Below are 25336 nucleotides of genomic sequence, written 5' to 3' on the forward strand. Positions count from 1 at the left end.
TTGGGTATACCTTCTATCTTAGATCCGAAGGTAAAACCTTTGTTGCCAAGAACGGATCCTTTCTAGAGAAAGAGTTTCTCTCGAAAGAAGTAAGTGGGAGGAAGGTAGAACTTGATGAGGTGTTTACACCCCCTCTCGAACAGGAAAGTAGCGCAGCGCAGGAAGTTGTTCATGTGGCGCCTACACCGACTGAAGAGGAAGTTAATGATGATGATCATGAAGCTTCGGATCAAGTTACTACCGAACCGCGAAGGTCCACAAGGATACGCTCCGCACCAGAGTGGTACGGCAACCCTGTGATGGAAATCATGTTGTTAGACAACGGTGAACCTTCGAACTATGAAGAAGCGATGGCGGGCCCAGATTCCAACAAATGGCTTGAGGCCATGAAATCCGAGATAGGATCCATGTATGAGAACAAAGTATGGACTTTGGTGGACTTGCCCGATGACCGGCGAGCCATAGAAAATAAATGGATCTTCAAGAAGAAGACTGATGCAAACGGTAATGTAACCATTTACAAATCTCGACTTGTCGCAAAGGGTTTTCGACAAATTCAAGGAGTTGACTACGAAGAGACTTTCTCTCCCGTAGCGAAGCTGAAATCAGTTCGAATCATGTTAGCAATTTCCGCCTTTTATAATTATGAAATTTGGCAAATGGACGTCAAAACAGCGTTCCTTAACGGGAACCTTAAGGAAGAGTTGTATATGATGCAACCAGAAGGTTTTGTCGACCCTAAGGGTGCTAACAAAGTGTGCAAGCTCCAGCGCTCCATCTATGGGCTGGTGCAAGCATCTCGGAGTTGGAACATTCGTTTTAATGAGGTGATTAAAGCGTTTGGGTTCATACAGGTTTACGGAGAAGCCTGTCTGTACAAGAAAGTGAGTGGGAGCTCTGTAGCTTTCCTCATACTATATGTGGATGACATATTATTGATGGGGAATAATATAGAGATGTTGGAGAGCATAAAGGCCTATTTGAACAAGAGTTTTTGAATGAAGGACCTTGGAGAAGCTGCATACGTATTAGGCATCAAGATCTATAGAGATAGATCGAGACGCCTCATAGGTCTTTCGCAAAGTACATACCTTGACAAGATATTGAAGTAGTTCAATATGGAAAACTCAAAGAAAGGGTTCTTGCCAGTTTTGCAAGGTATGAGATTGAGTAAGACTCAGTCGCCGACCACAGCAGCAGATAGAGAGAAGATGAGTTATGTCCCCTACGCTTCAGCCGTGGCCTCTCTAATGTATGACATGCTGTGTACCAGACCTGATATAAACCTTGCCATAAGTTTGGTAGGGAGGTACCGAAGTGATCCCGGTACGGAACACTAGACAGCGGTCAAGAATATCCTTAAGTACCTGAAAAGGACTAAGGAAATGTTTCTCGTTTATGGAGGTGACGAAGAGCTCGTCGTAAAGGGTTACGTCGACGCTAGCTTCGACACAGATCCGGATGACTCTAAGTCACAGACCGGATACGTATATGTGTTGAATGGTGGGGCAGTGAGCTGGTGCAGCAGCAAGCAAGAAGTCGTGGCAGCATCTACATGTGAAGCGGAGTACATAGCTGCTTCAGAAGTGGCTCATGAAGGAATTTGGATGAAGGAGCTCATCACCGACCTTGGAGTGGTTCCAAGCGCGTCGGGTCCTATGACACTCTTCTGTGATAACACTGGAGCCATTGCCATAGCCAAGGAGCCCAGGTTTCACCGAAAGACGAAGCACATCAAGCGCCGCTACAACTCCATCCAGGACCATGTCCAGAGTGGAGTGATAGATATTTGTAAAGTACACACGGATCTGAATATTGCAGACCCGTTGACTAAACCTCTTCCACGAGCAAAACATGATCATCACCATAATGCTATGGGTGTTCGATACATCACAATGTAACTAGATTATTGACTCTAGTGCAAGTGGGAGACTGTTGGAAATATGCCCTAGAGGCAATAATAAAATGGTTATTATCATATTTCCTTGTTCATGATAATCGTCTATAAATCATGCTATAATTGTATTAACAGGAAACAGTAATACATGTGTGAATGAATAGATCACAATGTGTCCCTAGCAAGCCTCTAGTTGGCTAGCTCGTTAGTCAATAGATGATCATGGTTTCCTGATCATGGGCATTAGATGTCATTGATAACGGGATCACATCATTGGGAGAATGATGTGATGGACAAGACCCAATCCTAAGCCTAGCACTAGATCGTATTGTTCGCATGCTAATGCTTTTCTAATGTCAAGTATCTTTTCCTTCGACCGTGAGATTGTGCAACTCCCGGATACCGTAGGAGTGCTTTGGGTGTATCAAACGTCACAACGTAACTGGGTGACTATAAAGGTGCACTACGGGTACCTCCGAAAGTGTCTGTTGGGTTGGCACGAATCGAGATCGGGATTTGTCACTCCATGTGACGGAGAGGTATCTCTGGGCCCACTCGGTAGAACATCATCATGAGCTCAATGTGACTAAGGAGTTAGTCACACGATGACGTGCTACGGAACGAGTAAAGAGACTTACCGGTAACGAGATTGAACAAGGTATAGGTATACCGACGATCGAATCTCGGGCAAGTTCTATACCGACAGACAAAGGGAATCGTATACGGGATTGATTGAATCCTTGACATCGTGGTTCATACGATGAGATCATCGTGGAGCAAGTGGGAGCCACCATGGGTATCCAGACCCCGCTGATGGTTATTGGCCAGAGAGGTGTCTCGGTCATGTCTGCCTGTCTCCCGAACCCGTAGGGTCTACACACTTAAGGTTCGATGACGCTAGGGTTATAGGGAATTGTTATACGAGGTTACCGAAAGTTGTTCGGAGTCCCGGATGAGATCCCGGACGTCACGAGGAGCTCCGGAATGGTCCGGAGGTAAAGATTGATATATAGGACGGATGGTTTTGGACACCGGAAGTGTTTCGGGCGTCACCGGTAATGTACCGGGACCACCGGGAGCACCGGAGGTGGTCCCGGGGGGCCACCGAAGGGGGGCAACGACCCCGGGAGGCTAGATGGGCTAAGTGGGGAAGGGAACCAGCCCCTAGGTGGGCTGGTGCGCAACCCACCCAGCCCATGTGCACCACAGAAAGGGGGAAGGGGGGAACCCTAGCAAAGGTGGGCCTAAGGCCCACCAGAGGGGTGCGCCACCCCTCCTCCCTGCCCTGGCCGCCGCCCCCTCTCCCATCTGGGGCTGCCGCACCCCTTGGGGGTGGGAACCCTAAGGGCTGCGCCCCCTCCCTCTCCCCCTATATATAGATGAGGGTTCGGGGCTGTTTGACACACCGTTTCGTCTCTCTCTCGGCGCGGCCCTGCTCCTCTCCTTCCTCCTCACTGCCGACGCTTGGCGAAGCCCTGCCGGGAGACCTCGTCTCTCCACCCACACCACGCCGTCGTGTTGCTGGACTTCTTCCCCAACCTCTCCCTCCTCCTTGCTGGATCAAGGTGCGGGAGACGTCACCGGGCTGCACGTGTGTTGAACGCGGAGGTGTCGTTGTTCGGCACTAGATCGGAATCGCCGCGAGTACGACTCCATCAACCGCGTTCTAGCAACGCTTCTGCTTAGCGATCTTCAAAGGTACGAAGATGCTCTTACCCCTCTCTCGTTGCTGGTCTCTCCATAGGAAGATCTGAACATGCGTAGGAAATTTTTGAATTTATGCTACGTCACCCAACATTGGCATCCGAGCCAGGTTTTCTATGCGTAGATTCTATGCACGAGTAGAACACAAAAGTTGTGGGCGATGATTTGTCAATTTGCTTGCCGTTACTAGTATTATTCTTTTCCGGCGGTATTGTGGGATGAAGCGGCCCGGACCGACCTTACACGTACGCTTACGTGAGACTGGTTCCACCGACAGACATGCACATCGTGCATAAAGGTGGCTAGCGGGTGTCTGTCTCTCCTACTCTGGTCGGATTGGATTTTATGAAAAGAGTCCTTATGAAGGGTAAATAGCTTTGGCATATCATCGTTGTGGCTGTCACGTAGGTAAGAAGGTGTTCTTGCTAGAAACCCAAATCAGCCACGTAAAACTTGCAACAACAATTAGAGGACGTCTAACTTGTTTTTGCAGGGTTTGACATGTGATGTGATATGGCCAAAGTTGTGATGTTGCATGTATGATGTATGAGATGATCATGTTATTGTAATAGGTTTCACGACTTGCATGTCGATGAGTATGACAACCGGCAGGAGCCATGGGAGTTGTCTTAATTTATTGTATGAGATGCAACGCCATGTGCTTACTACTTTTACTTCATTGCTAACGGTTAGCCATAGTAGTAGTGATAGTAGTAGTTGGCGTGACGACTTCACGGAAACACGATGATGGAGATCATGATGATGGAGATCATGGTGTCACGCCGGTGACGATGATGATCATGCGATGCCTGAAGATGGAGATCGAAAGAGCAAAGATGATAATGGCCATATCATGTCACTATATGATTGCATTGTGATGTTTATCATGTTTTACATCTTATTGCTTAAAACGACGGTAGCATAATAAGATGATCCCTCTTTAAATTTCAAGAACGTATTCCCCTAAGTGTGCACCGTTGCGAAGGTTAGTTGTCTCGAAGCACCACGTGATGATCGGGTGTGATAGATTCTAACGTTCGCATACAACGGGTGTAAGCCAGATTTACACACGCGAAACAGCTAGGTTGACTCGACGAGCTTAGCATGTACAGACATGACCTCGAATACAAGAGACCGAAAGGTCGAACATGAGTCGTATGGTTGAATACGATCAGCATGAAGTTGCTCACCATGGTGACTAGTCCGTCTCACGTGATGATCGGACACGGGTTAGTCAACATGGATCATGTATCACTTAGATGACTAGAGGGATGTCGATTTAAGTGGGAGTTCATACTTAATTTGATTAAATGAACTTAATTGTCATGAACTTAGTCTAAAAGTTGTCTTTATAAATATTGTAGATGTCCAACGTCAACCTCAACTTCAACGCATTCCTAGAGAAAAACAAGCTGAAAGATGATGGTAGCAACTATGCGGACTGGGTTCGCAACCTGAAGCTCATCCTTGAAGCAGCTAAAAAGGCTTATGTCCTTAATGCGCCGCTAGGTGACCCTCCCGCTCCCGCAGCAGCCCAGGACATTCTAAACGTCTGGCAAGCGCGGAGTGATGACTACTCTCTGGTCAGGTGTGGCATGTTATAAAGTTTAGAAACGGGGCTCCAAAGGCGTTTTGAGCAACACGGGGCATATGAGATGTTCCAGGAGCTGAAGCTATTTTTTCAAGCTCATGCCCGTGTCGAGAGATATGAAGTCTCCGACAAGTTCTTCAGCTGTAAGATGGAGGAGAACAGTTCTGTCAGTGAGCACGTACTCAAAATGTCTGGGTTACACGGTCGTCTGACTTCACTTGGAGTCGAACTTCCGGATGATGCTATCATTGACAGAATCCTCCAGTCTCTCCCACCAAGCTACAAAGGCTTTGTGCTTAACTACAATATGCAAGGGATGGAGAAGACCATTCCCGAGTTGTACTCGATGCTCAAGTCTACAGAAGTAGAAATCAAGAAAGAGCATCAAGTGTTGATGGTCAACAAAACCACTAGTTTCAAGAAAGGCAAGGGTAAGAAGAACTTCAAGAAAGACGGCAAAGTTGTTGCCGCACCCGGTAAGCCAGATGCTGGGAAGAAGAAAAAGAACGGACCCAAGCCTAAGACTGAGTGCTTCTATTGCAAGGGAAAGGGTCACTGGAAGCGGAACTGTCCGAAATACTTAGCGGCCAAGAAGGCCGGCAACGTTAAAGGTATATGTGATATACATGTTATTGATGTGTACCTTACCAGCGCTCGTAGTAGCTCCTAGGTACCTCCGAAAGTGTCTGTTGGGTTGGCACGAATCGAGATCGGGATTTGTCACTCCGTGTGACGGAGAGGTATCTCTGGGCCCACTCGGTAGAACATCATCATGAGCTCAATGTGACTAAGGAGTTAGTCACACGATGACGTGCTACGGAACGAGTAAAGAGACTTACCGGTAACGAGATTGAACAAGGTATAGGTATACCGACGATCGAATCTCGGGCAAGTTCTATACCGACAGACAAAGGGAATCGTATACGGGATTGATTGAATCCTTGACATCGTGGTTCATCCGATGAGATCATCGTGGAGCAAGTGGGAGCCACCATGGGTATCCAGACCCCGCTGATGGTTATTGGCCAGAGAGGTGTCTCGGTCATGTCTGCCTGTCTCCCGAACCCGTAGGGTCTACACACATAAGGTTCGATGACGCTAGGGTTATAGGGAATTGTTATACGAGGTTACCGAAAGTTGTTCGGAGTCCCGGATGAGACCCCGGACGTCACGAGGAGCTCCGGAATGGTCCGGAGGTAAAGATTGATATATAGGACGGATGGTTTTGGACACCAGAAGTGTTTCGGGCGTCACCGGTAATGTACCGGGACCACCGGGACCACCGGAGGTGGTCCCGGGGGGCCACCGAAGGGGGGCAACGACCCCGGGAGGCTAGATGGGCTAAGTGGGGAAGGGAACCAGCCTCTAGGTGGGCTGGTGTGCCCCCCACCCAGCCCATGTGCACCAGAGAAAGGGGGGAAGGGGGGAACCCTAGCATAGGTGGGCCTAAGGCCCACCAGAGGGGTGCGCCACCCCTCCTCCCTGCCCTGGCCGCCGCCCCCTCTCCCATCTAGGGCTGCCGCACCCCTTGGGGGTGGGAACCCTAAGGGCTGCACCCCCTCCCTCTCCCCCTATATATAGATGAGGGTTCGGGGCTGTTTGACACACCGTTCGTCTCTCTCCCGACGCAGCCCTGCTCCTCTCCTTCCTCCTCTCTGCCGGCGCTTGGCGAAGCCCTGCCGGGAGACCTCGTCTCTCCACCGACACCACGCCGTCGTGTTGCTGGACTTCTTCCCCAACCTCTCCCTCCTCCTTGCTGGATCAAGGTGCGGGAGACGTCACCGGGCTGCACGTGTGTTGAACGCGGAGGTGCCGTTGTTCGACACTAGATCGGAATCGCCGCGAGTACGACTCCATCAACCGCGTTCTAGCAACGCTTCCGCTTAGCGATCTTGAAAGGTATGAAGATGCTCTTACCCCTCTCTCGTTGCTGGTCTCTCCATAGGAAGATCTGAACATGCGTAGGAAATTTTTGAATTTATGCTACGTCACCCAACACTTCCTTCCTTTCATTTTTCCTCTTTCTTCTCCTCTTGTCCCCTTCTTCGGGCTAAATTGGCTAAGAATGCCTTTTTGGAGCTAATTATGTCATTTCGAGAATAATTAGCTAAGTATAGGTCATTTTTATTAAATAGGTCATTTCGGAGCTAACTAAGCTAATTATGTCATTTAGATGGATAATTAGCCAATTTAGCCTTTCTTGGAGGAGTCTAAGCTACGTAGAAGAAGATAAAGAGAAGAAGAAGTAAAAGAAGGAGGAGGAGGAGGAGGAGAAGGAGAAGGAGAAGGAAAAGGAGAAGAAGAAGAAAAGATGAAGGAGAAGGAGAAGGAGGAAGAAGGAGGAAGAAGAAGGAGAAGGAGAAGCACCTTCTCCTTCTTCTCCTCCTTCTTCTCCTTCTTCTTATCCTCCTCCCTCTCCTTCTTCTTCTTCTCCTCTTCTTCTTCATCCTTCCTTTCATTTTTCCTCTTTCTTCTCCTCGTGTCCCCTTCTTCGGGCTAAATTGGCTAAGAATGCCTTTTTGGAGCTAAGTATGTCATTTCGAGGATAATTAGCTAAGTATTGGTCAATTTTTTTATTAAATAGGTCATTTTGGAGCTAACTAAGCTAATTATGTCATTTAGATGGATAATTAGCCAATTTAGCCTTTCTTGGATGAGTCTAAGCTACGTAGAAGAAGAGAAAGAGAAGAAGAAGTAAAAGAAGGAGGAGGAGGAGGAGGAGCAGGAGAGGAGAACAAGAAGAAAAGAAGAAGAAGGAGAAGGAGGAAGAAGAAGGAGAAGGAGGAGCTCCTTCTCCTTCTTCTCCTCCTTCTCCTTCTTCTTATCCTCCTCCCTCTCCTTCTTCTTCTTCTCCTCTTCTTCTTCTTCCTTCCTTTCATTTTTCCTATTTCTTCTCCTCTTGTCCCCTTCTTCGGGCTAAATTGGCTAAGAATGCCTTTTTGGAGCTAAGTATTTCATTTCGAGGATAATTAGCTAAGTATAGGTCATTTTTTATTAACACTAGTGGGGACGGGGCCTTTAGCCCCGGCCCGTAAGGGGCTTTAGTCCCGGTTCACCAACCGGGACTAAAGGGGCGGGACTAAAGGCCTAACCTTTTGTCCCGGCCCTGTTACAAGCCGGGACTAAAGGTGCTCCACGTGGGCGCCTCGTAGCGCCCCAGGGGCAGGCCCTTTAGTCCCGGTTCGTTACACGGACCGGGACTAAAGATTTTCAGAATTTGCTTATTTTTGGGTTTTTTTTGAATGAAATTATTTTTGGGTTTTAGGGTTTTAGGGTTTAGGTGTTCGGGAGATTAACGTGATGCCTCGTTTGGTGTTCGGGAATTAGTTTTCATATAATTTAAATAGAAATAATTATGCATATATATATAAGGTTAACTTATCTTACAAGCGAGCATATATATACAATTACATGGAGATCTGAATTATCGGGACTAGAGCCCGTCTATTTGATTACATGGACGAACATCAGTAATGGCCCCTAGCTACACTAAATCGTCCTTTGTCATCTATAGCTTCCGTCCCCAGAAAGGTCGCAAGCTCCTCTGCAACAGAAATCGCGCGTTGCTCTGGTAGGACCTTCGTCCTCATGGCTGTGTGCTATATAAGAAGAGGAGATGAATATGAATATCAATCATGATAACAAAGAATGACGGGTAAAAATAGAGGTGTGAATGTTCATTGCTTACGTTGAATCTGTGATCCTTGTGCTCAGAGGTAAACGTGCGAATGGTCTCGCAAACATAGTATCCGCATAGATGCGTCCCCCGTGGCTGCTGGTCGCACTTTACGAGAATAGAATATATATAATCAAAATAATAATCTAGCATAATAAATGTATTGAAAATAGAAGTATATCATACTACTACTTACCTGAGCCGCTCTAAAGGTCATCTTCTCAGGCTCGATACCGGGAGTCACGCACTTGAACCGTTTCCAAACCCTGCCCGACAAGGATAATGATTTGCTAAGTTTTTCATTAATTGATATATCATAAAATCATCTAAAGGGACCGATAGAGCGCAAGAATGATTGAAATTACCCTTGGAGCATGTCCTGCGGGCTTTGGAACTGTTCCAAGGGTCTCGATAATGGGTCGAAGGCATCAACTCTTCCCTTATCAATTTGAATGTCCAACAGAATCCAATGGAAGCTGCACATGTATATATATATATATATATATATATATATATATGTGTGTGTGTGTGTGTGTGTGTGTGTGTCAGTAACTTATCAGTTACACTTATAAGTGAATGGACACAGCAGAGTAAAGACCCTCACCTGAAGTTGTATGGAAACAGTATGTGGTCACAGAAATTTTGATCTGTTAGAAACCTTAGAAGGTTTTCCTCCGTCTCCTTGGGATAATTAGTTAGCGTCGCTATATGTATTTTATCTGGGTCAATAAACCCAATATTTAGGATGCTCTTACTTTTACAATCCAGAATCTTCATTCTGCATAATAGAGTACAAGTTATATATAGACAATGAATTGAAATAACTAAACAAGTTATATGTAGACAACGAATTGAAAAACTTACAGACAATAGCAACTCATAAGCGATTTGTCGAGGGCGTCGCCATTGTACATCTGGAAGAGTTCATCAAAGTCGATATGGATTTGTTCGGGGCGGCCATAGTACTCCTGTGGGACACTCAGCACGATCATCGTTCTCCCATTCTTTGATTCACTTAAGTACCATTGATGCAAGTAACGCATATTTGTTGGGAGATCATCTTTGCTGACCAAAGGCTCACCCATGACAAACTGTGGCTTAGGGGCTACCACAGCCTTGGGTATCCTGTCGTCTTGGGAAGCCAGCAAATCTTCAACCGAGACACCACATGCAGCCGCCAACTCCTTTGCTCTTTCAAAAGCTAGCCCCTGCACCGGAGGGGGAACATTCTCGGTTAACACCTCGAGGGGTGGGATCGACTGTTTGGCCTGTTGTCCAAGCTGAGGAACGTCTGATTTTTTCTTGCTTGTAGTTGAACTTGATTTGCTCCCACTTGCACTTGCACGTGATCTGCTCTTTTTCACTTCCTTCTGCAATGTGCGTGTATAGTCATCAGGCTTATGGTGTAAGTCATAAGGTCTGATATAGGAAGATTAGCATGACGTACCTTTGGGAGGGGCGACAGTTTGCGCTTTGGGGTGCTCTGTGGCTTAGGAATCGTCGGCGGAGCGTTCTTGGTGGCACGCTCCCGCTTAGTATCCGGAGCGGGAGGCGGCAGAGATGGACGACCCAAGTCCGGCGGCAGTGATCGAGATGGACTCGTGTTGTGCTGGCCGACGTCATGTGGAGGGCTTGCACGTGATCTGCTCTTTTTCACTTCCTTCTGCAATGTGCGTGTATAGTCATCAGGCTTATGGTGTAAGTCATACCGTGATGGAAGGGCGTACGATCATAAGGTCCGATAGGAAGATTAGCATGACGTACCTTTGGGAGGGGCGACCGTTTGCGCTTTGGGGTGCTCTATGGCTTAGGAATCGTCGGTGGAGCGTTCTTGGTGGCACGCTCCCGCTTTGTATCCGTGGCAGGCTCAGGCTTTGTATCCGGAGCGGGCGGCGGCGGAGCGTTCTTGGTGGCACGCTCCCGCTTTGTATCCGTGGCAGGCTCAGGCTTTGTATCCGGAGCGGGCGGCGGCGGAGCGTTCTTGGTGGCACGCTCCCGCTTTGTATCCGTGGCAGGCTCAGGCTTTGTATCCGGAGCGGGCGGCGGCGGAGCGTTCTTGGTGGCATGCTCCCGCTTGGTATCCGTGGCAGGCTCAGGCTTTGTGTCCGGAGCGGGCGGCGGCGGAGCGTTCTTGGTGGCACGCTCCCGCTTTGTATCCGTGGCAGGCTCAGGCTTTGTATCCGGAGCGGGCGGCGGCGGAGCGTTCTTGGTGGCACGCTCCCGCTTTGTATCCGTGGCAGGCTCGGGCTTTGTATTCGGAGCGGGCGGCGGCGGAGACGGACGACCCAAGTCCGGCGGCGGTGATCGAGATGGACTCGTGTTGTGCTGGCCGACGTCATGTGGAGGGCTTGGAGGTAATGGAGGTGTAGGTGACCTGCGACGAATCGGAGGCGGTGTTGTCCTTGGGGCCGAGCCTGGAAGCTTGATGTAGTTCTTGTCCCATAAAATGACTCCACCCAGTACTTCTCCGAGTGTCCTCTCATCTTCGGGTCCAGCTATGTCGAGCTCCATATCACTAAACCCCGTCATGATTTCATCCACCCCGACTTTAGCAAAGCCAGCTGGAATCTCACGGCCATGCCAGCGTGCATCAGGGCCAGAAGGTAAAGCTTGTCTGACGGCCACCTTCATGGATATGTTCTTGAATTTCTGATGGAGTTCACATGATGTTGACTCCTTGATTCCATCCACGGGGTAGCCGGGACCGCCCTCTATCATTCTTCGTTCATCGTCGGGCGGGGCCTCAGATTCAGCCACGCTGCTTTTCCGCTTAGATGGGGCGCCGGTAATATCAAGTGCAGGATCTTCGTGGCGCGGTACTCCTCTAAGCTCATCAATCTGCTTCTGTTGCTCGTTAATCCTGGCAAGCAACTGGTTGAACTTGTCATTCTCCTCATCCTGCTGCCGCTTCTTTGCTCTCTCTCGGCTTCTGTAAGTGTCTTGGTCTGTGGCAAACCCAAGCCACCACGGGTAAGATGGACCGAAGCCTCGCGTTCGTCCTCCATGTTCGTCATTGCCGAGGACCAGTGTGAGCAAATCTTTATCTCTATCTGCAGTGAACTTTCTTTGTCCCTCCTTAATTTCTTTCACTATCCTTTTCCAATTCTCCCTGGGTATCCTAAGATTGTCATTGCAGATGAGGTCCCCTGTTGTTTCATCGTACGACCCACCATGCGCAAGGAACCAATTTCTTGCTCTCAATTCCCACTCATCACGGAGTGGTTCAGGTACGATGCCTTTATCTATCAGATCTTGCTCTTTCTTTTCCCACTTTGGGATGGCAGTCTCATAGCCCCCCTAGCCCCAGCTTGTGGTGATATTTCTTCTTGTCGGCATTTATCTTGTTCTTTTATGATAATGCCTGGGCATCTTCTGACTCCTTGTACTCTTGAAATTCCTTCCAGTAATTCTCCTGCTTGGCTAGATACCCCTCGAATACTGGCACTTTCTTTGTCTCCAGATAGTTTTTCCATAGCTTCTTCTTCCAGCTACGGAACAGTTCGGCCATCTTCTTTAGAGTCCACTGCTTGACTTTGGCCCTCAGTTTGTCTGCGGCGTCTTCATTCTCACATTCTGGCAGGTTGAAATGTGACATGAGATCATTCCAAAGATTATCTTTGTACCTTTCGGCGACATAGTCACTATCGGCTGCCCCTTTGCGCTTGTTCCACTCCCGAACGCTGATCGGGACATGATCCCTAACGAGAACTCCGCATTGCTTCTTGAATGTGTCAGCAGCATTCTTAGGAAGCTGGGGTTCGCCCGTAGGCATTATCACCTTAAAGGTGTAATGCGTCCGTGCATCCAACTTTCTAGTCGGGCCTCGTTTCGTGGATTTGCTCGATGTGGAGGCCTAAGAGGGAGAAACATTCGTCAAATGAATGTATATGTATACAATATAGAGCTATCTCCAATATTTTTCACATATTACAAGTGATTGTCGAACTTCATATGTATACCTCGCCGGACTTTATTATTTCTTCACCGGCTTCTCCACCGGCTTCTCCATCAGTGGAGCTATCATCTTCTCCGTCATTGGACCTATCTCCTGCCCCATCGGCTTCATCTTCGTGTCGCTCGACCTCCATTCCATATTCGGAGTCGTTTAGATATGACGTCGGAGATTCGGCTGGTTCAACGTCGGGGCCGTCTTTGATTATATCTTCGAGAAGTTCTTCGTCTTCGAGGTTCCTGATATGTGGATCCATAGTTCTGCAAAAACGGACATTTGATTAACTAATAAACTAATAAACTAGCCGGGCGGAAACTTCAAAGGCTCGTTTTATATAGGAGGACCTTTAGTCCCGGGTCTTGGCTAGAACCTAAACTCTAAAATACCATCCGGGCGGAGCCTAGTCCCGGACACTTAAGCATATACAATAGCAAAATGAAACTAGTTCTATTAATTTTCTTGCTAAAAATAAACTATTAACACTTAAGCATATACAATAGAAAAATTAAACTATTAACACTTAAGCATATACAATAGCAATAATCTAAGAAACACTATTAACACTTAAGCATATACACTATACAATAGCAAAATTAAATGACAAAAAAAATATTTCTTCTTCTTGTAACCCTAAACTAATTTTTTTCTCTTCTTCTATTTCTCCTCTTCTTCTACTTCTTCTTCTACTTCTACTTCTCCTCTTCTTCTACTACTTCTCCTCTCCTCTTCTTCTATTTTTCCTCTTCTTCTCCTCTCCTCCTCTTCTTATTCTCCTTTTTCTTCTTTTCTTCTCCTCCTCTTCTTATTCTCCTTTTTCTTCCTTTCTTCTCCTTTTTCTTCCTTTCTTCCCTTTTTCTTATTTTCTTCTCCTTTTTCTTCCTTTCTTCTCCTTTTTCTTCTTTTCTTCTCCTTTTTCTTCCTTTCTTCTCCTTTTTCTTCTTTGCTTGTGCTGGTCGGAGTGTTGGGGGGGAGGGGGCGTGGGGCTTTCCGGCCGGAGGTGTCGATGGCGCGCGGCGAGGAGGACGGCGGCGCATGGCGAGGAGGGCGACGCGTGGCGAGGAGGACGGCGGTGGCGAGGAGGAGGACGGCGATGGCGAGGAGGATGGCAGGCGGCGGCGAGCAGGACGGCGGGCAGCCTGACGGCGTCATCGAGTTCGTCGCTTGCCGCGCCGGGCAGGAGAACGAGAGGAAGAAGAAGAGAAAATGGACGATTTGGGTTCGAAATTTTCTAACTCCCGCTTATACAGGTGGATCTTTAGTCCCGGTTCGGGGCTCGATCCGGGACTAAAGACCCCTTTAGTCCCGGGTGGCGCCACGACCCGGGACTAAAGACCCTTTTTCAGGCAGACTAGAAGGCGGGAAACAGGGGCCTTTAGTCCCGGGGCGTGGCTCCAACCGGGACTAAAGGGGGTCTTTAGTCCCGGGTGGCGCCACGACCCGGGACTAAAGGCCCTTTTTCGGCGGACAAGAAGGCGGGAAGCAGGGGCCTTTAGTCCCGGGGCATGGCAAGAACCGGGACTAAAGTTTTGCCTATATAAACCCTCGCCCCTGCCCGCCATATCCATACTTTTTTGAACTCCATACTTTTTGTGTGTTCAAAATGCACCATTCAAAGGCACATCACAAAATTTCAACAATTTCTGACTTCATTTGGTATATTTCGTGCATTTACTTATTTTTTTTGAGCTAATTGAAAAGCACTACAAATGAACTCTGAAAATGTTGAAAGTTGGCATGCTATCATCATTTCACCCACATAGCATGTGTTAAAAAGTTGAGAGGGCTACGATAAAAACTGGATGCAGTTCGTGTACAAAACGGACAATCTCTCTCGAAGTATGAGGGTTTCAAACGAGAACTCATCTCTTACAAAGGGATTTCATTTTTTTGAACTTATTTGAACTCCATACTTTTTGTGTGTTCAAAATGCACCATTCAAAGGCACATCACAAAATTCAACAATTTCTGACTTCATTTGGTATATTTCGTGCATTTACTTATTTTTTTTGAGCTAGTTGACCCTGAAATTGAAAAGCACTACAAATGAACTCTGAAAATGTTGAAAGTTGGCATGCTATCATCATTTCACCCACATAGCATGTGTTAAAAAGTTGAGAGGGCTACGACAAAAACTGGATGCACTTCGTGTACAAAACGGACAATCTCTCTCGAAGTATCAGGGTTTCGAACGAGAACTCATCTTTTACAAAGGGATTTCATTTTTTTGAACTTATTTGAACTCCATACTTTTTGTGTGTTCAAAATGCACCATTCAAAGGCACATCACAAAATTTCAACAATTTCTGACTTTATTTGGTATATTTCGTGCATTTACTTTTTTTTGAGCTAGTTGACCCTGAAATTGAAAAGCACTACAAATGAACTCTAAAAATGTTGAAAGTTGGCATGCTATCATCATTTCACCCACATAGCATGTGTTAAAAAGTTGAGATGGCTACGACAAAAACTGGATGCACTTCGTGTACAAAACGGACAATCTCTCTCGAAGTATCAGGGTTTTGAACGAGAACTCATCTCTTACATGGATACTATGAAAATGAAAAGTGTTTGAAATTTAGTACATTCCATACATGCATTACATAAAAGGTTTAATACATTATTACATTATTGCACCAATATTCCTATCTATTATTTCTGTTTTCTTCTGGGTCGTAGCCATGGAGAATCTTCATCATTCAGTAGGATGCTTGGGTCAGTTTTCACTTTGAAGGGCGGAATTTCATGAAACTTATTATAATCTTTTGACATGTCTGTCTTGTCATCTACTCCCACGATGTTTCTTTTCCCTGAAAGAACTATGTGGCGTTTTGGCTCATCGGACGATATCTTATTTTGCTGATTTCTTTTTCTCGTTAATGTAGACATGTCCTTCACATAGAAAACCTGAGCGACATCATTGGCTAGGACAAATGGTTCGTCCATGTACGCAAGATTGTTGAGATCCACTGTTGTCATGCCGTACTTTTGGTCTACAACTACCCCGCCTCCTGTCAGCTTCACCCATTTGCACCGAAATAAAGGGATCTTAAAAGTAGGTCCATAGTCAAGTTCCCATATCTCCTCTATGTACCCGTAATATGTTTCCAAACAGTGCCCATTCTCGTCTGTTGCATCAAAGCGGACACCACTATTTTGGTTGGTGCTCTTTTTATCTTGGGCAACTGTGTAAAATGTATTCTCATTTATCTCATACCCTTGGAAAGTACATATAGTCGAAGATGGTGGCCTGGCCAAACAGTACAGCTCATCTTCAACGGTGTCGTCATTCATGAGATGTGTCTGCAACCAACTGCCTAAAGTCTTCTCGTGTTCCCCTTTAATCCAAGAGTCAACCTTCCCCGTATTTTCGGAGCGTAGAATATTCTTGTGTCTCACGATATACGGAGCCACCACGGTGGAAACGTGTAGAACTGTGTAGTGTGCTTGAGAGAAAGAATGCCTGTCCATACATACTTTTGCTTTCCTTCCTAGTGTGCCTTTTCCTGTCAGCCTACCCTCATACCGAGATTCAGGAACACCAATCGGCTTAAGGTCAGGAAGAAAGTCCACACAAAACTCAATGACCTCTTCTGTTCCATAGCCCTTGGATATGCTTCCTTCTGGCCTAGCACGGTTACGAACATATTTCTTTAAGACTCCCATGAACCTCTCGAAGGGGAACATATTGTGTAGAAACACAGGACCGAGAATTCTAATCTCTTCGACTAGGTGAACTAGGAGGTGTGTCATTATATTGAAGAAGGATGGCGGGAACAACAACTCAAAGCTGACCAGACATTGGACCACATCAATCTGTAACCCTGATAGACTTTCTCGATCGATTACCTTCTGAGAAATTGCATTGAGGAATGCACATACCTTCACAATTGCCATGCGAACATTTTCCGGTAGAATTCCCCTCAATGCAACCGGAAGCAATTGCGTCATAAGCACGTGGCAGTCATGAGACTTTAGGTTTTGGAATTTTTTGTCTTTCATATTTACGATTCCCTTTATATTCGACGAGAAGCCAGTCGGGACCTTGATACTGAACAGGACTTCAAAGAAGATTTCCTTCTCTTCCTTAGTAAGAGCGTAGCTGGCACGCCCTTGAAACTGCCCTGGATGCATGCCATCTCTTCCTTTATGACGTTCCTAGTCCTCCCGTGCTTCCGGTGTATCTTTTGACTTCCCATACAAGCCCAGGAAGCCTAGAATATTCACGGAGAGATTCTTCGTCAGGTGCATCATGTCGATTGCCGAGCGGACCTCATGGACTTCCCAGTAGGGTAGCTCCCAAAATATAGATTTCTTCTTCCACATGGGTACGCGCTTATCAGGGCCGTTAGGAACAGGTTGGCTGCCAGGACCCTTTCCAAAGATTAGTTTTAAATCTTTGACCATATCAAATACTTCAGCACCAGTACGGATGACAGGCTTCCCCCGGGGTTCTGCCTTGCCATTGAAATGCTTGCCTTTTTTCTTTAAGGGATGCTTGGGCGGAAGAAAACGACGATTGTACGGATACACATTCTTCCTACAGTTGTCGAGATATATACTTTCTGTCTGATCCAAACAGTGCGTGCATGCATTGTATCCCTTGTTTGACTGTCCTGAAATGTTACTAAGAGCAGGCCAATCATTGATGGTTACGAAAAGCAACGCTCGAAGGTCAAATTCCTCTTGTTTGTGCTCGTCCCACACACGTACACCTGGTTCGGTCCACAGCTGTAAAAGTTCATCAACTAATGGCCTTAGGTACACATCAATATCGTTGCCGGGTTGCTTTGGACCTTGTATAAGCACTGGCATCATAATGAACTTCCGCTTCATGCACAACCAAGGAGGAAGGTTGTAGATACATAGAGTAACGGGCCAGGTGCTGTGACTACAACTCTGCTCCCCAAAAGGATTCATGCCATCTGTACTCAGACCTAACCATAAGTTCCTTGCGTCAGCTGCAAATCTCAGGAACTCTCTCTCGATTTTTCTCCACTGCCGACCATCAGCGGTGTGCCTCAACTTATCGTCTTTCCTACGATCTTCCATGTGCCATCGCAACAACTTCGCATGATCTTTATTTCTGAACAGACGTTTCAACCGTGGTATTATAGGAGCATACCACATCACCTTGGCAGGAACCCTCTTCATGGGTGGCTCGCCCTCAATATCACCAGGGTCATCTTTTCTGATCTTATACCGCAATGCAGTGCATACGGGCATTTATCCATATTCTCGTACTTCTCACCTTGGTAGAGGATGCAGTCATTAGGGCATGCATGTATCTTCTGCACGTCTTATCCTAGAGGGCAGACAAGCTTCTTTGCTTCGTATGCGCTGGCGGGCAATTCGTTCTTTCTTGGAAGCATCTTCTTCATCAGTACCAGCAACTTTTCGAATGACGAGTCAGTCACACCGGTCTCTGCCTTCCACTTCAGCAATTCCAGTGTGCTACCCAGCTTCTTCTGGCCATCTTCACAAGTTGGGTACAACAATTTGTTGTGGTCCTGTAACATCTGCTCGAACTGCAACCTCTCCTTTTCTGTGTCGCAACCTCGCCGTGCATCAGAAATGACCCGGCCAAGATCATCAGCGGGCTCATCTGGTTCCCGTTCTTCATCCTGATCTTCTTCTTCATTGTCTTCCATTGCGGTATCAGCATACTCAGGGAACATAGATCGGTAGTTGTCATCATCGTTCTCTTCTTCTTCATCGTCGTCTTCCATCATAACCCCTCTTTCTCCGTGCTTGGTCCAAACATTATAGCCCGACATAAAACCGGACCGAAGCAGGTGGCTCTGAATGACTCTTGAGGAAGTGTAATCCTTCTCATTCCGACATTCAACACATGGACAAAACATATAGCCACCACCATGCTTGTTCGCATCGGCTGCATCTCGAAAAGAATGCACACCTTCTCTGTAAGCGGCTGTGCGTCGATCACCGTACATCCATGGATGGCTCATCTCTGCGTTATACGACAGTATATCAAATACAATCACGATCCTAAAAATTAGTACCGCACGGTCTAAATGAGGAAATATAGTTGCTAACCTTTTAGAATAAGTAGAAATAAAGAGGAAGACGTTTAAGTGTGGCTCGGGCATCTCATATCGTAGTTGTGTTCGGTGAACTGAAGCGGCATCGCTCTAACACACATTTCAACAAACACCTCTAGTGCATCAAAAAAAGTGGAGAGCAAGCACCCACCCACAATCCTCCATCCAAGAAAAATGCAACGAAGTGGGGAGAGGGGGGATGTGCTATATATAGGTAGAGGACTTTAGTCCCGGTTTGAGACACAAACCGGGACTAAAGGTGGCGCACATGCGGGCTGCCCACCGCGTAGCCCTTTAGTCCCTGTTTGGGACACGAACCGGGACTAAAGGTTCCTTACGGGCCGGGACTAAAGCCTCGAGGGAGGCATAGGGAATTGGGGCGATTTGGCCGGGCCTTTAGTCCCGGCCCAGAGGCAGGCCGGGACTAAAGGGTCCCGGCCAAAGGCCCGTTTTCTACTAGTGTAAATAGGTTATTTTGGAGCTAACTAAGCTAATTATGTCATCTAGCTATCTTTTATTAAAACACTAGAAATAACATACCTAAGTTAGGGTCAAGCACGGTGGCTCTGGCTTGTTTCACCTGGAGAAGGCTGCCCTGGAGAAGGCTCGACTGTAGAAGGGTCGTGCGATGCGTTTCGGGACATATTCTGCACCAAACATTGTTTGCAGTGTGTAGTTAGCATGAGGACACTCTTAAGATCACTCCACTGAAATGAAACTCACCGTCCCCGCCACGTTAATGACTCGCATCGGCGGAGGGACTTGGCCGTTCTTCTCGCACATAGACTGTACATTTGGTTTCGACAAGTCAAACTTTTTATTTATTAATGAAACGGACATTAAAATGCAAGATTTGAAATAACATGAAGAAGAAACTTACCACGAAGAGCTCGTATATGGCCCTGGTAGACGCATTATTCCGTGCCCTCTCCGCCTCCACCAATGCAGTCGTCCTCTCCTCCAGCTCCCTAATTTCCTTATCCTTCTCCGCCATAGCCGCCTGCATTGCCTCTCTCTCTTTGTGAATAGCAGCCTACAACACAACTCATTGTTAGCAATGTAATCATATTGGTTCCAACGCACAACATAATGTGGAAAGATACTTGAGTCCATTAAACTAACCTCGATGGCGAGCTCGACTGGCCGTGGACGATGTGTTATCTCCGGACAAGAGCTCGTTTGGCGTGCCTTTATCTGCCGGAGAGAGCTAGGACAACGTATAAGGCCGTCTCCAATGGCGATCGAGCCATGGGGCCTCCCGTTGCCAGCTATCATCACCAGCTCTAGATCAATAGGCCCCTCGCTCGGGTTAAAGTCCTCCCCTTTCCTCGCCTTCCCGTGATCTCTGTACTTCACGAGCTTGTCGTGGGAGGAGATGTTGGTGAAGTTTTCTGGATGCTCGAGGTTAGACTCAGAGAATGCCTTGACCTTCTTGTACGAGGCAGTATGGGCCATCACATACAGGTCGTACATCTGTGGCGCCTCCGTCTTATTGTGATGCGCCTAAAAGAGAGAGAGAGAGGAAAATTGTATTGGTAAAGGGCTCAAGATAGCATTACGAATGAATTGCATGAGGCATGAAGCAAACCACATACCCAGTTCTCGCCATATTAGATTAAGTTGACGCTCCCTTGATGGTGTGGCACGCCAACCATTTTGCCACGCCTCTCCTTGGCGTTGTTGTGGCTGGCCTCCCATGTTTCGGAGCACCACTGATCCACCAAGGCCTCCCAACAATCCATCTTATCCACACACCATCTCGGGGGCACCTAAGTTAATAAAGAGAAATTTGAGCGCGTAAGAACCAAATCAAGGAAACTAACTACAAAGCCTTAATAATATGTAATTACCTTCATGTAATGCTCCTTCTCCATCTTAGCATCACGGCACTTCGCCTTGTCAAGCCTAATACGCCGCGTGGCATAGTAGTCTCGAACAGCCTGCACCCGAGCCTCGTGCCGAAAGTTTTGAAGTAGGCGGCGACATTCGGTTTCGATAACCTTTGCCGCGTCCTCCTCGTATCCCTCCTCACACCTGTAGTAGGTCTGCAAACGAGACAACACCGATTAGTAGAATAAATAGCTATGGTTGATTTATAATTCTGTGAAAGAGAAATTACCCAGAACTTTCGGATCACCATGTCCGCCCTCGTGTCACACAAAACACCGTCGATCTCCACCTCCGGCGGGGCCGGGGCACCCAAGTAGTGCTCCCAGGTCATTCCTACCTCTCGCTCCCGATCGGGCAACGTAACAAACCCTGGGAAGTTTTGACGGCAAAGAACACCAAGGACGCTGTTGGGCTTGCGGACACCCTTGGCAACAACCCAACCCCTACAGTATGACAAATTCAAGCCAAAACATTAGATATTTGAGAAAACACGAAGGCAAAAGGTTAAATAAGAGTAAATTAACTTACTTGTCCCCATTTGGCCTAATCGACCATCTCTACTCGGGGGTCGCTGGCACGAGCGGGAGCCCCGAACTACCACGCTGGTAGACGGTAGCCCCCTCACCCAGCTCCTCGTCGCTACCAGCATGGCCACTTGGCTCAGGCCAGGTATCCCACTGGGTCTCTTGGGACATACCCTCATCCCTGCTTTGCTCCGGAGTCGCCTGGAAGGAAGCCTCTGGGACACGAGTCTCGTGGGTCAAAGGCTCGTCGACCTGAGGCTCGTCGACCCGAGGCTCGTGAACCGGAGACCGTGTAGCCTCCACCTCAAACGAATCCACCCTAGAAGTCCTGTGCTCATGTGAATCAGCTTGGGGTGGTGGCGGAGACCGTGTAGCCCTACCTCTCCCGCGGCCACGTGTACCTTTAGTACAACATAAATACCAACATGAGTAATAAAATGTATATAAACACCAATATGCATACAACATGAGTACAACATAAATACCAACATGAATACAACGTGTACCTTTAGTGCCTCTCGGCTTCGCGGCTGGTCGACCTCCTCTCACGGGGGCCGCTCCTTGCAAAGTAGAGAGCAACACTCTTCGAAGAGGCGAGGCAGGAATGAAAGTACCCATCCCATCACCCGCCAACGAAGAAGCAGCCGTGGAGTGCTTTCGACCCTTTCCCACCATCTTTCAACACCTGTCATGACAAAGAGTAAATGAAATTAGTACAACATAAATACCAACAGGAGTAATAAAATGTATATAATTTAAGTGTATCATTGTCATAAATACCAACATGACTAATACAAATTGAATACCTAACATGAACTCAAAATTTATATATAGTATAATAGTTGAATACCTGACATGAACTAATAACAATCGTCCTCGTCTATATATGCTTCGGGGTCAATAAATGCATCATGATCATCACTATCATCAATAAATGCATCATCATCATCACTATCATGAAGAACATGTGGAAGGCCACCATTATGTAATCGGTCAAGAAGTGACAGGTCATCCGCAGCAGTAACCTCTTCTTCTTCCAGCTCTTCCTGTTCGGGCTCAGGGGTTAAGACGGATTCACTGTCGCTGTCTACTTCAATTAACTGGTGTGAAGTAGAGCGGTTCTTGAAATGTTTCTTGGACATACGCGTTTCTTGGAAGAATTCTCCTTCATATGTGTCTGGGTTAATGTGAGGTTCGTAATCCTCTTCATTGAGGGTAGGTGGTATAAAATGTGGTGGCACTTCATAAACGACATCCCAACCTTTGAGATTTTGATCAGTTTGGCAGGCCCACGGTAGATAGAAAACTTCTGTCGCCTGTTGAGCCATAATATAGACATCGGGAACATCTAAGTGGGTGTTTTGGTTGATTTCGACTAGTCCTATATGTTCATGAGTCCTTCTAGTCTCCCTCGGCTCAAACCAATAACATTTGAAGACTACGACGGTCGGTGGGTTTTCACCATAGAATAGAAGTTCATAAATTGCTTCAACTCTTCCATAATACTCGGTGTCTCCTTCGCTGATAGCAAAGACAGAAGAATTTGTAGTCTTTAGGTCGGGCATAGATAGCTCTTTGCCAAAGGTACGAAAGTGATACCCGTTGATGTTGTATTTGTCAAATTAACGGACCTTATAGTCAAAACCATTAGCAACTTGTCTCAACTCGGCGTCCATAGACTCTGCATCAGCCTACAAGTTTAATACGAAAGAATGGATGCATTAGCCGCAAATTAGACCAATAAATCAAATGGGCCCTTAATGGTAATTAATTACCCTTTGTTTGAACCAAGAGATGAAACCGGGATAGTCGCCTCCATGCTTTGCGAGAAGCTCATACTCTTTGACGGAATCCTTTTCGATGACCGCTCCATCCGAGAATTCGGCGACGTATCGACTATATCAAATATACGAGAATAAGAGTAGTTCAAAGCAATTAGAAGTTGCGGAACAATAAATTACCGAGAACTTACTCGATGTACGGCCACACTTCTGTTAGGTTGGTGAAGATATACAATGAAATGGTCCGCCATTCTTCGACATCCAACGATTTCCCTTTCGAAGCACCGGATGGTGTGAGCTTACCTTTGAATAGGCTGAGGTTGGATCGAACTTTTTCTCGATCGCCATCATTGTACCGAGGCTTCGGGTTATGCAAATGATGATTTTTGGCTTCGTAGTGTGGTGTCACCAAGTTTGCCGCCTCCTCAGTAATGAATGCCTCGGCCATCGATGCTTCAATTCTACGTTTATTTTTACACTTAGCTCGAAGCGTCTTCTGCATCCTCTCAGTTGAGTAGCACCATCGATTTTGAACGCCCCCCCCCCATTCTTGCCTCGGTTGGGAGATGCAAAATCAAATGTTGCATTGGATTAAAGAAGCCCGGTGGAAAGATCTTTTCTAATTTGCAAATCAACTCCGGCGCCAACTCTTCCATTTCATCTAGCACGCCAGGCGATAGTTCTTTCGCACGAAGAAAACGGAAGAAATAGCTCAGCTCTGCCAGTACTAGCCATTCATCCTCAGGGATAAAGCCACGCAACATCACCGGCATTACCCGCTCAATCCATATGTGCCAATCATGACTCTTGAGCCAAAATATTTTCAATTTCTCAAGACCCGCCCCCCTCTTTAGATTCGCAGCATACCCATCGGGGAACATCAACCGCATTTTCACCCACAATAGCATTTCCCTCATAGCTGGCCTTTCAAGATTGAACCATGCCTTTGGCTTCGCTATGCTTTGCTTTCCTTTCCGTTGTCGCAAGTTTTGCAACGGTCTATCACATAGAGCCTCCAGGTCGATTCTAGCCTTAGGATTCAATTTTTGACTTCCCCTCTATGCCGAACAATGTACCAAAAATGGCCTCCGCAATATTCTTTTCAGTGTGCATCACGTCAATGTTGTGTGGGCAAAGGAGGTCTTTGAAGTAAGGGAGATCCCATAAGCATGACTTGTGAGTCCAGGCGTGTTCCCTATTATACCCTTTGAAGTATCCTGGACGCAAAGGATGAGGCTCGAGAGCGTTTAACTAATCAAGGGTCTGTTGGCGTGTCAACGCAGCTGGTGCAGTGTTTTTGACAACTCTACCTTTGATGAAATTCTTCTTGTCTTTTCTGAACTTATGGTCAGGATCCAGGAATTGTCTATGCATGTCGAAGCAAGAATACTTGCGACCAGCCTGCAGCCAACGGAACTGAAGAGCTGCCTTTCATGTGGTGCACGGGAACCTTCCATGCACACACCAGCCAGCGAATAGCGCAAACGCCGGATAATCATGCGTCGAGTACATGTACCACACATGCATTTTGAAATTTGTTTTGGTAGCCGCGTCGTAGGTCTTGATCCCATTATCCCAGGATTCTTGCAACTCATCCTCAAGCGGCTGCATGTACACATTCATATTCTTCCCCAGATAGTTGGGCCCTGGAATTATCAACGTCAGGAAAATGTTCTTTCTTTTCATAATCTGTCCGGGTGGCAAATTTAGTGGAATGACAAATACAGGCCAACAACTGTATTGTGCTGCCGTCATACCATACACATTGAACCCATTCGTGTTGATGGCAACTCTAGGTTGCCTTGGATCTTCCGATTTATCCTTATGTAATGCATCGAAGTGCCTCCACGCAAAACCATCTGAAGTGTGTACCAACATCTTGTTCCCATCCGCATCTAGTTCGGTTCTTTTGCCCAATTTGTGCCATGTCATCTGTCTGGCCGTCTCTTCGACCATGAAAAGACGTTGAAGTCTTGGTACGATTGGCAGATATCGAAGAACACTAATGGGGATTTTGGTCTGATTCTTCTCACCCATGCCGTTGTCTACCACAATATACCTGGAAGAATTGCAAATGGGGCAATAGTTCAAGGCCGCATACTCAAGCCTAAATAAGGCACATCCATTCTCACAGGCATGTATCTTCTCATAGGGCATCTTAAGTACACGGAGGATTTTCACTGACTGGTACAGGTTTGCAGGCAGTACATGGCCTTTGGGTAGAAAGCGTCCAAATATCGTCATCATCGCGTCGTAGCATTC

The sequence above is a fragment of the Hordeum vulgare genome, chromosome 7H (assembly GCF_904849725.1).
Source record: "Hordeum vulgare subsp. vulgare chromosome 7H, MorexV3_pseudomolecules_assembly, whole genome shotgun sequence".
Taxonomy (NCBI): Eukaryota; Viridiplantae; Streptophyta; class Magnoliopsida; order Poales; family Poaceae; genus Hordeum; species Hordeum vulgare.